Source organism: Parasteatoda tepidariorum, chromosome 10 (assembly GCF_982258835.1).
Source record: "Parasteatoda tepidariorum strain Cologne lab strain chromosome 10, Ptep-v5.0, whole genome shotgun sequence".
Lineage (NCBI taxonomy): Eukaryota > Metazoa > Arthropoda > Arachnida > Araneae > Theridiidae > Parasteatoda > Parasteatoda tepidariorum.
Genome location: NC_141764.1, coordinates 15,401,360 through 15,418,710, shown reverse-complemented (window position 1 = coordinate 15,418,710; position 17,351 = coordinate 15,401,360). Strand labels below are relative to the sequence as shown.

General features: G+C 31.7%; 1 long non-coding RNA gene across 1 annotated transcript; it reads left to right on the top strand.

The window, feature by feature from the left end:
* The first annotated feature begins 1,070 nt into the window (after positions 1 to 1,070).
* LOC107442584 (uncharacterized) lies at positions 1,071 to 10,943 on the top strand. The gene is made up of 4 exons (XR_001583888.4): positions 1,071 to 1,283; positions 2,497 to 2,672; positions 8,724 to 8,820; positions 10,554 to 10,943. It is a non-coding gene; the product is annotated as an uncharacterized LOC107442584 (long non-coding RNA).
* The last annotated feature ends 6,408 nt before the right edge of the window (positions 10,944 to 17,351 follow it).

Below are 17,351 nucleotides of genomic sequence, written 5' to 3'. Positions count from 1 at the left end.
AATTATCTTTAGTGATTAAATTCTAAGCTCTCATTGATGCTGATAAACAAGCTGTATTATCCAAAGCTGGATCGTACCGTAAGAACAGATACCGTAAGAACAGATCACTATTCTAGGTATTAGTATGGTTTGCACCGTAAAATGGGGTAACTTTGTGACAAAAAAATGTTACGTTGGGACACTCGTGCTTTGTTTTTTTAATTTTTCGTTTATTTTTAATTTAACGGTTTTTAGTGATAGCAAAAGTCAAAAAAAAAATTTTCTGACTTTATTGTCAGCCTCATCCATTTACCCATTAACAAAATTTTGTTAGTCTCACATTAATCCCACACATCCTTCCATAATTGTCCATACTAGAATTTTGACAATCCCATCATAGTCTTAACCATTTATAATAGAATTTTTGTCAAACCCCTAATGAAACTATCTATCCATAATAGTCTATAATTATATTTTTGTCAGTCCAATAATAGTCTTCTTCATCCGTCATAGACTATAATAGAATTTTCATCAGTACCATTTTAGAATTAAAAGTTTAATTAGTAAATTTTTATTATCTCGTGGGCCACTTTAAATATTAATATAACAAAAATTAATAATTTCTCAAGTTTTATATTATCATAATTAATACTAATTTCTCAAGTTTTTAGCGTCAAAGCAATATTTTTCGAAGGGAAATTATTTTTGTTATTGTCTTTATGTGCAATGGCAACATTCAAATGGAAAATGCTTATTATACAAAATTCTCTAAATTATTTTCCTACCGAAATAAATTCCTACTAAATTTAATAATAAAATATATTTGAACAAATTAAAGTTATTTTGAGAAATAATCAATCTCCTTCAATGGAGAGTTCATAATGCGGTATACATTCTTCAGTAAATAACGAAGGTTAAGTTATCTACGCAAATACACATACGATATAAAATGCAGTTGATTAAAACTTTCTATGACATTTATTGGCCAATAACTGAAACAGTTATTTGTTTTTGCTTTACTAAAAAAATATAAGACTTTATTTCAGAGAAGTTCCTCTAATTATATAAAGAAAAATGTTTCTAAAAAAGTCAGAAGTACGAGTTATAGCGTTAAAGAAGTATATTAAAATAGTGCCAATATTTGATAAAACTATCATTACGATATCTACGATAAGCAATATACTATAAAACATTAATCTGTATATAATAAAAATATTTTATATTGTCGTTGCTGGGAGTATAAAAAAAAGACATCATGGGTTGGCAAAACACTTAGAAAAGTGGAAATCAAGCACTACCTTTAAGTAAGTCAATTTATTTCAGGTATTTTTATAGATATTCATACAATCTATCCATATTTATTGTGCAATAACTCATAAAATTAACGAAATGGTTATTACTTAATAGGCTTCAAAAAAATTAAAAATAGTACCTGAAATAATTTTTAATCTATCAAACGCTTCATGGCTTGAAATATACTTTAAATAAGCTAATTATTCTTACATTTTGGGTGTTTGTTTATACTTCTAGTACTAATAACTTAAATCAAAAGAATTTTCTATCCCTTTTTCGAAATAGTTTGTATTAAGTAAACTCAAAGCAAAAATAAATAAATGCAATATTTAATTATTATTTAATTATAATATATAATACTTACATATTATTTAATCATAATATATAATATTTAATTATTATTTAATTATAATATGTAATATTTAATTATAATTTAATAATTATGGAATAAATTTGCATTGAAATGCATTGTCACCTTGGTTTACTTTGGCTACTTTGAAATTTCCAGAAAATCTTTCATGTTTATATAGAAAAGAAATTATAGTTAGTTAAAGAAAAAAAATAATTACTAGTTTTGAGTATAGGTTTGAAGAATTGATATATGTAATTTTAGTAAATTTTAATTTCTTCCTCCTCCAGCAAAATTTAAAAATGTGGTTACTAAAGGTACCTCATCAATCGGGGTAACTAAAGATTCTACAGTTATTCGTAACTATGATGGCTTTTTCTAAGGAATAAAAAAAATCGCAGTTTAAGTGCTTTACACTTCGTTGCAAGACTGGAATTTTATATCGCTAAGTTTTCCCATCTTAATCCCAAGTTAAATCGTCATTGGGCAAAATCGTTTGGACAGGAAATTTATATTTAGAATAGATTATTTTACTTCCATATTTTATTATAAATAATAGCAATTGACCTGACATAGTTTCTGTATAAAATATTTAATCAGCAAAATGTTAACAATCAACAAAAAAAAAATTTTTTTTTAACCGTTTGTGTTATAAAAAATAGCTGACTTTAAAAAATACTTGCTGAAATGTGATGATAGAGCCTTAATGACAATTTCAAAGAAATTTAAATAAGTTTAAATATTTAAAATAGAAAAATTTAAGAAAAAGTAAAAACAAATCATAAAGAAAATCAGATTCCAATACCAATCTTGGCTCTTTATTCTTGTAAACTTGTCATGGATTCAATCAGTTATAATATTTTTCATTTTAACAGATAAATTTTGTAGCGTTAATAAAGAGAAGGACAAACGAAGACAATTATGATTAGAACCGGACTTTTTTTGTTGCTTACCATTGCTTTATTTGTAATGGTTGTTGATAGCGGTTCCCCGAGGCCTATTAGAATCCCAAATATGTCCCCAGGAACAACGCCGGGGAGGGATACAAGTAGTAAGTATCTGTTTTTGTTTTTTAACTAGGTAACTTTATTCTTTAAACATTTTGTGATAATTCTCGATTTGACTGATTAATTTTTATTATGCACTATATTTTACAAGAATAAAAGGGTTGTAAGAATCTACATTATCTAACCAACAGTATCCGGACATCCAACCAAAGAAATGGGTCAGGCCGGACTGTATTTTTCATTGTTTCGACTAGGTTACTTAGTTCCCGTGATTGGAAACATGATCTCAAAGATACATGTTGATGTTCTGATCAATGCTGTTTTCTGGAAACTACGGTATTATTCTGAGAGAAACCCATTTCTCTTCTTCTTTTTACAGTAGTCGAGACACCTGCCTGGACTTACGGACACCCACCTAAGAAAGTAGATTTAACAAGTTATTTTCATGATTTAACCTGGATTTCTTAGTTCCAGTGGTTAGAAGCATGAGCTCTGACAGGTTTGTGAACACTCTGAGTAATTCTGCTTTCCCAACACATAGAAAATCTTTCAGGGAAAGACTAGATCTCTTTCAGCAGGATAACTGCCAAATTAATAAAGTTTTACAAAGTTATTGTTCAGAAACTATAATTTCCTCCTCAGAGCCGGATTAAATTACATAAAACTGCTTTGAAAATAAACAAAGCACGAGTTTAGTCTATCAACTTATCAAAATAAGGATAAACAAAACTTACTATCATTTGATACGATGCAATTGATTGCAACCAACTGATACTTGTCAAAATTTACATTGTCGAGCAGTTCACCCGATTAATTGCAATTTAGTTAATATTTTATTTTCTCGTTTATATTATTATCATTGATTTCGTATTATTTTGACAAATGCTTGGTTAGCAGGTAAGTAATTTCGATCTTTTAGTGCGAAACAAATTTAATTTCTTTTTTTTTTTAATTAATTTTTTTTTAAATCCGTCGTTGAACAGTCGACCCAATTTACGGGTTTACGACTACTAATGCTTAACTCCGTAGCCTTGAAATTTTGAATCAGTCCAGAAGACAAGGAAACTCCTGGATCAGTACCCCCAAAGGTATTGATTTGTTATGGGAACATGGAGGACTTTGCGACTCGACAGATTTAACATGCATCAGCACCATTTTCTGCACGAGGTGTCTTCAGTCAGCAGGGATCGAACCCACGAACTCTTAGACATGGGCCCAGCAACCTACCAACCAGGCTATGCTAACCTTTAATTTCCTTCTTTGCAAGAGATGGAATTTAATCAGTCAAGCATAATCTATTCAAATTTATCAACTTTTGCCACATTTCTTGTAATTTCATAATTCAGCGGTCATATAGTTTGCAAAATCACAATCAAAAAAATCAATCAAGAGCGATTTGAGGTGGGTTTTTATCATTTAAGAATTTTTATATATTTTGAATTAGGGAGCCGCAATGGCTCAGGGGATAGAGCGTTCGCCTTCCAATGAGACGAACCGGGTTCAAATCCCTGTCGATTCGAATTCCACATCCGGTTTGCACCGACCACAGTGCTGACGTGAAATATCCTCAGTGGTTGGCGGATCATGGGTTAGAGTCCCCTTGCCGTCAGGCTAACCGTGGGAGATTCTCGCGGTCTTCCTCTCTATATAACGCAAATGAGGGTTAGCTTCATCAAAAAGTCCTCCACGAAGTCAAATTTCTATAAATACTCGATCCAGGAGTTCCCTTGTCTTCTGAATCGGGTTCAAAATTACAAGGCTACGGAGATGAACTTTAGTAATCGTAAACCCATAAAAATGGGTCGGCTGTTCAACGACGGTTATAAAATAAAGTAAAATTTCGAAATAGAGCCGCAACAGCTCTGGGGAATAGAGCATTCGCCTTCCAATGAGGGGAACTGGGTTTGAATTTAGCAATGGCTGGTCGATACGACCTCATCCGGCTTCCAGCGGGCACAGTGCTGATGTAAGATATCCTTAGTGGTAGATGGATCATGGGTTAGAGTCCCCTTGCTGTCAAGCTAATTTAGGGTGGTTTTCCTCTCCATGTAACGCAAATGAGGGTTAGTTTCATCAAAAAGTCGCCCACAATGGCAAATTTCTCCCAATATTTGATCCAGAAGTTCCTTTGTCTACAAGATTGGTTTCAAAATTTCAAGGCTACGGAGAGTACATTAGTAATCGTAAACCCAAAATTGGGTCAGCTGTTCAACGGTGGTTATAAAAATTAAAAATTTAAAAAAAACTTTTAAATAATTTATGCGATGATGCAAGGTAAGAACAATATAAAGGATGCGCCTGCACTTTTCAACCAAGCTCCAATAATTTCGCTCGTGGTCATTCCATGGTGGAAAACGATTTTTTTTTCTCCCATATAAATGGTTGAGTTTTTTGTTGATAAGGACCAGAAGTTCTGTGAGAATAAGATCATGAAATTACCAAAAATATGATAAAAAGGTTGCGAATAGAATCAAAGATATTTGACTGTGAAAAGCAAATTTTTTGAATAGGAAAAAGTATGAGTTATGCTTCACACTAAAAACTGAAATTACTTTCATTCAGACCCAACAGAAACACATCTCAAAACCGTAAGTATAAAGAAATTAGCATATTTTTTTCAAATTGTTTACAAGCTATTCATTCACTGAAGCCATCCCATTTTAATATTCTTTGAACTTACCTCACATAATAAATAAAAAATTAATAGTTATTGCAGATCGTGAAATAAATCCTAATTTTAATTTCCAGCTAATATCCATTCAGAGCTTTAAACAAGCAGAATCCTTTAAATAAAACTGAAAAGAAAAATTGTCTGCACATTAATTGGTAGCAATGCGTGATGCTAAGCATATAAAAAAAAATTTCTTTTCAAATGCCCTTCATGGACGCCCTAATAGAAATTTTTGGGTAATTTTTAGAAAGAGCTAAAGTGCCTCGCACTTGTTGCAAGTTCTAAATTTTAGGACCTTAGACTCTTTCTTTTATTATCACGGGTTTAAAAAAAAATAAAAGTATTAAATAACGTCTAGCGAAAAACAATCGACTCCAATTTCGACTTTAATTGCCTTAAAACTAACTTAATGTTTTTTTCCTTTACTTAAATTTTTTTGGGGGCTTGAAGTATTCACTTGTGTTCCAATTATCGAAGTATGTTCTGAATTTGAAATGTCTGATTTGTTTTATATAGCATATATATATATATATATATATATATATATATATATATATATATATATATATATATATATATATATATGCTACGGTGAATGATCGAAATCTGGAAAATGTCGACTCTCACCGGTGAATGTCAACAATCACATAGTCGCTTTGGTGAATGTCCGAAATATTTGTTATATCCAATTTTATATTAATTTATTCGTTGATATTATTATATTTATTTGATATATTTATATTTATTCTATATTTTAATACTTACTGACGATAAATTAGAAGAAACATCCGTGCTTGGAGTATCAGGCAAATATATACCGGGCAATGGCACTTGACCTTAAAACATCAGTGCAGGGTATACCGGGCAAATGTATACCAGGCAGTGGCCCTTAACCTTAAAAAACCTCAGTGTAGGATATACCGGACAAATGTATACCGGGCAGTGGCACTTAACCTTAAAAATTATCAGTGTCAGGTATACCGGGCAGTGGCACTTCACCTTAAAAAAACATCAGTGTAGGGTATACCGAGCAAATGTAAATGTATGTCCCGATACTCCAGACAATGATGTTTCTTCTGATCTATCGTCAGTAAGAATTAAAATGTCGAATAAATGTAATTATATCCACGAATAAATTCATATCAAATCGAACGTAATAAATATTTCGGACATTCACCAAAGCGACTATGTGATTGTCAACATTCACCGGTGAAAGTCAATAACCACCGATTCCGCTCATTCTCCGTAACATATATAGGGGAGAGTTGGATAAACCGAGATAGTCGGATAAAACGAGATAGTCGGACAAAACGGGATACGTCGCCTAGGGACCAGACTATTGCAGCTATCTAGCGGACGACGACAGAAACTTGTTATTTGACTGTCATTATATCATTTTTAGTGCGTCCAGTCTCGAGATCATTAGTTAATAGAAAGTTGCAGGCCTCAGAACTTTTTTACTCCGTTTTCTTTGCCATTTTCTACATTTACGTGCGTTGTTTTTCACATTGTACTGCCTATATATATGGGATTACAATTCCGGTGAGTATTACATTTGATGAAGCATTTATTAACGAGTGTTCTCATGTCTAGTCAATTTAATTTTTATTTCATGTTTAGGCGGCAGCCATGTTTTTTTGAAAAGTATCGGAGTTTGACGAAACGGGACACTTATGAGTTGAATAAAACGGGATAGAGTTTTATATGTCCCGTTTTATCCACCTATTTATTTGCTGGCCTAATACTTCTACTATATTATTGTTACTATATTGAGAGAAAGGTAAGGAAGGCTCGTATAAATACATTGACCCCTGAATTGGCAGCAGTGAAAAAGTTGGGCAGATATGAGACAGTATTCAATGCTGAACAAGAAAAAACGCATGAGCATGTTTTGGCACTAGAAGAGAGATTATTTGGTATAAATCTAACGGACATACGAATGCTATCATTTGAGTTAGCTGATAGAAACAATATTAAGTATAATTTTAAGACAGGAATTCTAACAGTGCCAAACAAGCCTTCAAAAGTGCTGAGTCCATGAGGCAAAAAGCAAGTGAGTAGCTTGTCTTCAGCCGAATGAGGAGTTTTGGTTACTGTTGAAACATGCATCAGTGCAGCTGGGGTATTTGTCCCTCCTATGTTTGTATTTCCTCGAGTGAAGGAAAACCCAAGACTCATGGATGATGCTTTCCCAGGATCATTTGAAGTGTATCACAAGACCGGCTGGATCACTAAAAAGACCTTCATTGCTTGGTTTTAAAAGTTCTTAGAATTTTCCAACCCTAAGCATAAGAAACCAGTGCTGTTGCAGCTTGATGGACTCAACAGTCACACCAAAAGTTTGGAACTTGTAAATTTGGCAAGAGAAAATAATGTAATTATCCTAACCTTCCCCCCCCCCCACATACAACTCATCGCCTTCAGCCTCTGGATGTCAGTTTCATTCCTCCACTGAGCAGGTATTATGAACAAGAAGCTCGAAAGTGGCTGTTCAACTATCTAGGTAGGTGCGTTTTAATTTACGAGGTTACAAAAATGTTCAACGCAGCCTACTCACGGGCAGCCGTTGCAGAAACTACCATTAAAGGGTATAAGACCTTACAATCCTGACGTCTTCCCAGATCACCTGTTTGCATTGTCTGTCACCACTGATCTAACAGCAAGAACCTCCAGGCGTTGGACACTAGACTGATGTGTGCAGTTTTAGGATTATTACTCTCTTATTATCGACCTAAGCTACCCTTTTCCATCCTTCCAAAGTGTGTTCTACCTGTATCTCAAGTAAAAGGACCGCTCCCAGAAAAAATGGCTGATAAGAGAAAGAAGAAAACTGTAGTAATAACATCATCTCCATATAAAAGTGAATTATAAATGGAAGAAAAAGAAAGGATGATTAAACTACAAGATGAACCAAGAGAATTGAAGAAAGGACTGCTAAGAAATCCCTCTTAAGGACACCAGACACATCGCGACAGTGAAAATTATGGAATTAGCATTCATGTTTGAAAACTCATAAAATCTTTAAAAACGTATGTAGCAACACAATGTTTGTGTACTTAATTATAAAACAACAGTCTAGAAGCAATAAAATCCTCTAAATACAATTTTTAGAAATTTAACTTTGCGGTTTTCTGTCAGTTAATTATTTTTTTAGTTAGCTTTACACAAAAAATTAAACATTGTAAACTCTATCCCGTTTTGTCCAACCCAGGTATGCTGAAACGGGATATGTAAGAGTTCGGAAAAGGATTTTCTTTTCTATTTTACAGTCATTAAAATTAGTTTAAAATATGTTTATTCTGTGCTTCAATAAGTAATGCAGCTATAAAAAAAATAATGCGTGGTTCTATGTAACAGATTTCCCGTAGTAAATAAAAACAATAATGGTATCCCGTTTTGTCCAACTTTCCTCTATATATTTCAGATGACTGTGGTAAATATAGTGATGGAGCGATTGTTGCCATATCAGTAGATCCCTGTATGCGAAAAAAGTGCGATAGGGGCCAGGTGATTGAAATAGGGTAAGTAAATCCATTGAAATATCCTATTTATGGATCTTTTCATGCGTGCTTGAGTTTGTTCCTTAAAAATAAAGTCTTTGATTACTCAATTAAATTAATTTTTTTGCTACAAAAGTTTTAAAAACTTCTTTGTTTTAATATATTCTTCAATGAAATAGTGTTACACTTTGAACCAATTTTCCCTTCTTATTTTTCCTATTCAGAACGTAATATTTTATATAACTGGATATAATTGTTTGAAAAATTTTAAGTGATCATATATTTAAATGATATGTCTGGAATAGTCTTGTCTATATATATTTTTTTCGAGCGCCACATGAATCAAATTGGAAACGAACAAAACCATTAGTGCATGTTGTAACAGATATAAACAACATAAACTTACTGCAAAACACCTCTGATATGGGGTGAAATATTTAGAGTGGTCTGAAGTGCATGTGATCCAAGATACAGTACTCTTACCCTTCTATTTAATAAAGATGCTTATTTTATGCCATTTGATTCTAGTTTGTAGGGTGTACCGAATTCATCACTCCTATTATATATATATATATATATATATATATATATATATATATATATATATATATATATATATATATATATATATATATATATATATATATATATATATATATATATATATATATATATATATATATATATATATATATATATATATATATATATATATATATATATATATATATATATATATATATATATATATATATATATATATATATATATATCGTGAATTTAAATTCATGTAATGAAAAAACAAAAATAATATTAATTTCTAATCAATCACAGTTATCAAAATCTTTCTTATTTCTCGTATGGTAAGTAGGTAGGTTTGTATTTTATTTACATAGCACTAAAGTTCCACAATTGGCTATTGGTGATGGTCTGGAAACATCCCTGAGGATAATCCGAAGACATGCCATCACAATTTTGATCCTCTGTAGAGAGGATGGCTCCTCCGCTTTGGTACCCCTAAGACCTGCGTGTGAAGTCGAGCACTTCACGGTAGAACAGTCAAACGAGGACCGATACCGCGCATCCTCTGTACCTGCATAGGCTGTTTAAAGTGTTCACCCACGCATTTACTGATGGCAGCCAGTGATTTTTGACTTCGATGTTGTTTGACTGGGAACCGTGTCTTTACGCTCAGTCCACTGCGGGACATTTTTAGTATGGAATTGTAAGCCAGCGTCTTACAAAAGGAAAAGTTCTTTCAGTTTTTTTCCTTAAAGTAGAATTGTTTTAGATTGTATTAATTCAACACACTCTGTAAAATGATATCAATAATGTATCGTCAGATTTTGGAAACGTTTTTATTATTTACTCAATTAAGTATTAAACTTTTATCTTTATATAAGTTTTTTACTACATATTCTTCATGGATTCTAAAACTTATATTGTAAGGTTTCTGTTTACCGAATATTATTTAGATAGATTTAGAAATTCCATTGATCGAGTTCGTATTTTTTACCCTGTTGTGCATCGTGGATGAAATTAGTTTCTGAAGAGAACAAAATTTCTTTTATAAGTTTAAAATTTCAGATTTGTCATGATATTCTTCAGTAAAGAAATTAATTTTAAATATATTCATTAAGCATGAGTGTTTTTGTATCGTAATTTTTATAAAAATGATCGCATTCAATGGCTAGAAGGCATTCAATATACAATCTTCAATAATTGCTATTATATTTTATTGAAAACAATTTCAGCTGCTGACTTTTTAACTTCCACCTGACTCTGAATGTAGAAGAGAAAAAGGAAAAGGACCACACCCAATATGCTGCGTCTGTTTGTCCGGGTGATCCAGGATTTTAAGGATCAAATTCTATTCTGCAATACCTAATATAACATAATGGAATATTTCCAACAATCTCCTTTTGGTGTAAAAAAGTTTCTTAATGTTAAATAAATTTTGAAATTGCACAGGAATATTTATCTACATAGAACTTATTAAGCTCAAATTGTTAAGAACAAATAATTTTTTTTCCTGTAATGGAACAAAAATGTTTTTAACCCACCTTTAGACACCCAAAACATATTTATGTGTTTAATTTGAACTCTTAAATGTGTATAAATAAAATAAATTTTATGGTGTATTATTTTGTATTCCTTTTATTATAGTAATTAATTTAAAAATTACTATATTAAATTAAGAAGTTGTTTAAGAGCAAGTTGTCCATAAATCAGGTAGCACAGAAATATATCTTTAATGAAAAGAACATATTTTATTGAATCGAACGAACTGCGAAGAGCATATTTAATTGATCTATGAAAACCTTTGAGAATACAGTGGAGTTACAAATTTGATTCCTGTAAACAGTAACCAATTTTCCTGAAATTTTATCGCTATAACTTATAGAGGTACATATTTTAGGCTTCACAATTTTATTCTTAATTTATAGAGTTATATATAAAAGCCTTCACAATTTTATTTTAAGCATATAGAGTTACAAATGATTGGCTTCAAAATTTTACTTTTAATTTACAGAGTTACATATAATAGGCTTCGCGATCTCCTTATTGAAGTATCTTGATAAATTTTTTTTAAGTATTTTTTTTTAAAATTTATGCTTGATGGAGAAAATGAGCCACAAATATATTAAGTGGTTCCCTAAACATTGTTGGGACTGATTCTACATTTCTTTTTTTTTTTTTGAATTATCAACATCATCATCATAATTTATTTGGGCGTCTGATGCCGCCGCTAACGTATCTGATCTTCTAAAAATTTTATTTTGAATTAAATAGTGGTGATTGAAATAAGTCAGAGCTTTATTATTCCGATCGCAACAAACATTTATTCTGACTCACACTCTTGTCTTCAAACTCTTAGCAACACAAACACGAATGATTACCTAGTTCAAATGATAAAAAATACTTACAAAAATATTACTAAATTCCACTAGATTAAAGCCCACAAAGGATATGAGGGCAATGAGGAAGCTGATTGACAGACCAAATTAACTTGTCAAAAATCAACAATAGATCTATATGACATGCCATCAAAACAGACAACAAGAACAGAACTTATGAAGAATAACCTTTTAACATGGCAGCAAAGATGGGATAGTTATGATACAAAAGGCAGACACACTTACCAATATATCCCAAAAGTCAGCTATCGAAAAATCTACTCCAACTTCTATGTCTATCAATTTCTAACTAACCATGGACCCCAAGGTAGTTATCAGACAAAATTGTTCGGGAAAGACCCGAACTGCAAAGTTTGTAAAACTTATGAAGATATCGAACACATACTTACTGTCTGTCCTGTTTATGATGATTTAAGAATTAAATTTTTCCCGAGAAATTTCAACTTTGATACCATTAAAAGAAACAGGAACCAAAAGAAACTAAACAAAGGAATTGAAGAGATTTGTAAAAGACTTTTTGAAAACAGAATGGAGGATCTAGCCCAGTGTTTCCCAACCTTTTTTGTACCATGCCCCACCTAAGCCTTTCTAAAATTCTTATGCCCCCCCCCTATGTAACATATACATAATTTTTAATATTAAAAAATCGAATTGTTCACTTAAGAAACTTAGGAAATTGTTAGCGAAACAAAGTAAGTAAATTTTCAGAACATATAATAAAAAATCCAAATTCGAAATAATTTTAATAAGGATTTTTCTATAATAATTTAATATTTTAATTTAGTGAGATTCTTGCCCTTGATGCTTGCTGCACATAGATTTTATCTTAGGTTCCAATTTGGTTAGCTTCAGTCTCAAGTCTCCCCATTGTGTTATATCCAGATGATTTCTTTTTTTTACCAATGAAATCATTTACAGCACTAAATCCACATTCAGCTAAATATGAAGATGGAATCGGTAACAATAGTTTTCTTGCACATTTGATTGAATTTGGGTATTTGTTTTTTGTTTCCTCACGAAGCCATGACATCACTCATTTCATATTAAATAAAGTTTTAACTGACTAATCATTTTCCATTTCTGCAAGTTCTTGATATATCAGACGAATCCACTAACATGGACTGCAACATCCATGTTGGAAAATAAATTTGTTTTAAATCAGAATATCTTTCTCTTAAATCAGCCGATAGAATTTTCAGATGATAGACAATAACAAGTAAAACGGTATCATTTACTTCACATTTTTGGATTCAATGAAACTGTTCAAAGTTTTTGTTGTTAATATATTTCTGACATAACTCAATAAGGGTAATGAAGCCAAATATCTTCGTTTTTGCATCAACAAGAGTTTTATTGGTTCCTTGAAGTTTCTTATTTAATATATTCGGTTTTTCAAAGATATTGGCTAAATAACTCACAAATGCTTTACCATCGACTGTAAACAGATACTTCATTTCAGGTTTGTCGCTTAAAAAATCCCTAAGTCACATAATATTTATTGACCGCAATTATTCAAGAATTTGCTTTTTTTCTTTCGATTTTGTCACCGAAATCTTGCATTGCATTTAAATGGCCCAGAGCAAGGGGTAAACTCATGTCGAGTCCATTTTTGAATTGCCCCCCTTTACAATCAAATTGCCCCCCGGAGGGGCGTGGGCCCCACGTTGGGAAACACTGCTCTATACTAAATACATCCAGGCATAAAGCTCATAATTATAAAATTTTAAGTAAATATTGGAGAGAAAAAATTTTGCAATCGCCAATGTGTCAGTATTCCCTTCTGATAGAAGAATATAGCTCATGATCTAACTATACATAATGTATATATCTTATCTTAAAATTAACCCATAATTTCGAAACTTGGTCAGATACATTGCTTTACAGTATTAAACTTCCACACGAAGCTTCAAAATTATAGAAATAATAGCAGCCACGAAATGGGGCATAACATGGTAATCCCCATGCAAATCATCGGACATTAATTTAAATCTTGATTGCCCGTTAACCAACCATATAACTACAGTCTCTTGTTATTGTATTAAGCGCAAAGTAGTTAATCCCATGAGCATGATTTCAAATCCCTGGATCTACCCTATCGCAAGTAAATGAAGAAAAAAAACTTTTTTTTTACTATTATACAAAACTATCCACCTTTTTTTCACACACAGCTTGGTAGTTTCAATAAAATATTTTAAATTATCGCTTTCAATATTCCCCTTTATAAAGAAAATGTCTAACACTATCAAAAACTTCAGAAAACTTCTTGTATTCTCTGCATATATGTGAAGACTTGAATTTTACTTTTCTTATAGCCTTTTTTTTTTCAATCTTTGCCAAATTTATCATTGCAATATAAGTAAGCGCGAGTCCAAGCCACCTCAAAATGTTAGAACACAAGACGACCAAACGAACACACCAATCTTTTTTTGTTTCCTTTGCATATGTCGAAAGGTCCATACTTTATTATTATGTTAACGTATTTTTCATTTTTGCGCCATTTATTACTTCAGTATACTGGTATAAATCGAAAATACTCAGTAGAACAAGTTCGAATTTAGGCGGGGTGTCGAATCGTGTGTATATAAAGAGGCTAATTATTTATTTATTTATTTCCCTTTCATTACGTGATTGAAAACCGTTTTTTTTTTCATAACAAGAGTTTTTCTAAAATATTTTACATTTTTCATGCGAAATATTCCTTATTATAAGGAAAGTAACAGGGCGCTATGAAAGATTTATGATTTCTTGAATTCTCGTCATATACATAAAAGTCAAAATTTTACTTTTATGTTAACACTAAAACTTTTACGTTTTACTTTTATGTTTTAAACTTTGCCTCTTTTATTACTTAAATATATGTAAACACGAAGCCGAATGAAAGAATTATGGACGAAGTAGTTCAGACACAAGGAGACCTAATTGTAATGTCAATCTTTTTTGTGTATGTCTCTGAATATACTACATAAAGGCCTACATTTTACTTATTTATTAACCTATAATTTACAAACATTGCCCCATTTATTATTTCGTTTCAACATAGGTAAACACTAGGCCAAGGCCGAAAAGGGTCTATTTTAAATCGTAATTTTCTTTCATTTCTTTTTTTCTTTTTTTTTTTTGTGTTTTCTCTGCTTATGCATAAACGCCCATTTTTTTTCTCTTTCATATACCTATAATATTCAAATTGTCCCCTATTTATTATTTTAATATACATAAACATGAGTTCTAGCCGCAAAATTATCGATGAATTAGTCGGGCCACAATATTGCCTAAATGTAACATCAATAATCCTTTTATAATAGAAGGTTCCGTGTTCAAATCACGTCCGGGTCACCAATGTGGGAGGAGGAGTAATCGACAATGCCAACCTTCATCTATCAAAAGGTACCTCGTGATTGCAGATACCGCATGTCTTAAAAACCACTGAATTGATGTTTAGTAATCGTAGTGGTAGTTACGCCACATATATAACACATGATCTAAATATATATAATGGCCTATTCCTTCTCTTAATGCCAACCTATAATTCTAAAACTTGATTAGACAGTTTAAACAGTTTTAACGCAAACTACCACATCAAGCAGCAAAATTATGGAAGAATTAGTGGCCAGAAAATGAGGCATAACAGGTTGCTTCAAAGGTAAATCGTGGAAATGGTTATGAAACTTAATTCCCCTTAAACTGCCAGATGACCACAGTCCAGCTGAGTTATACAGTCCTTTTTATTAGAAAATTAAAAAACCTTTTTTCACCTCTTTTTTTACAGTATAGCAATTTGAACAAAATATTTTTAATTGTTGTTCTTAATATTTTAATTTTAAGTAAACTTCGGAATGCTCTGAAAATTTCTTGATTTATGGAGATTTCTTGTATTTTCTGCTTATACATATTAACCTATATTTTTTATAGCTTTTTCTCATAAATTATTTTAATGTAAATTCATTTCTAAATCTGCATAATTGTCGCTATATTCTTTTAGTATAATATAAATAAAATCTATAATTTTGGAAATTGGTCAAGCATATTGTTATAATGCACTTAACTATCACTCCAAACCACAAAACTTTAGACGAATTAGGGGCTTCACAATTGGGCATAATAGGCATCGCCCCATGGAAGACCTCGGAAAGGAATTTGAAACTTGATTAACGTTAAGCAGCCAGTATCTTTGTATGGCATGTAGTGCTATGCACCGCCAAACTACTAATTCCAAGAGCACAAGTTCGAATCCCAAACGGCCTGTCGTTTCGTACGTAAATAAAGAGTCTAATCATTATTTTTTTCATTTCATTACAGAATTAAAGACCTTTCCTTCACAATACTGGCTTTAATATTATATTTTAAATTATCACTTAATATTCCCCAAGATAAAAAAGAAAAAAAAGCATCTGGACACTTTGAAAGATTCATTGTTTTCTCTGCGTACACATAAAGGCGTTCATTTTGCTTTTATATTAAACTGTAATTTTCAAGCTTTGCCTTTTTTATTATTTCATTATTAGTAAACTCGAAGCCAATCCGCAAAATTATAAACGGATTAGTTTGGTCACAATGAGATCTGAATGTAATGACAATATTTCTCCTGTAATAGAAAAATGTAACTCATGGTTGCCCTATATTTTTTTTTCTCAACATTGGCCTATATTTTTGAATCTTGCTTATAAATTATGAATTCCTCTGTACTGTTTTGAAAACTCTTAGCGCTTTCACTTCACTCTCCAAAGCAAAACGTCCCGCATTGGACTGATCGTAAAAACACGGTACTCAGTAGAACACCGAAGTTCATCACTGGCTGGTGTCAGTAAGAAGATGGGTGACCACGTTGATCAGCTTACATAGGAACCGAGCGTGGCCGGTATCGGTCCTCGTTAAACTGTTCCACCGTAAAGTACTCTACTTCACCTGCATGTCATTGGGCCACCAAACTGGAGGAACCATTCCCTCAGCAGAGGATCAAAATTGGGTTGGCATGTCTTCGGATCATTCTCAGGGATGTTTCGAGATGGGCGTCAAAAGTGCAGCTTTAGTGTGACCTGAATAAAATACACACCCACCTACATACCATACGAAAAGTAAATAAGATTTTGATTACTGTAATTGATTAAAAATTAGTATAGAACGTCGCCAATAGCCCATCGGGCAGCTCTAGTGCGACGTAAATAAAGTGAAGCGACCTACCAAAGCAAAAGGTAGTAGCCGTTTGTATGCCTGCAAAATGAAGAATAAAACAAAGAAAAATAATAGACATATGAAAAAAAAAAGGGGGGGGGAATAAGTAAAAAAATAACAAACAACAGTTTAAAAAAAAAAGAAGAAAAAAAAGAGAAAAAAAAGGATGAAATTTTATTTAAAAAACCGGAAAAAAAAGAGATAATGTTTTCTTCAGCCCACACGATTATATCCGCAAAACAGAGTGCTTTCTGATATTGTATCAATAATGCCAAAGCAAAATAAATTAATACAATACTGTGAGGAGCACTCAAAAAAATTTTTTATGAAAATAACAACAAATAAAATAGATCACAAAAAGTAAAAATAAGTAAAAATAACAAGTAAAAACAGAAAATAAAATAGATTCTTAAGATTCTTAACTTTCGTGTTTTCTTGTTTTTATTTATTTATTATATATATATA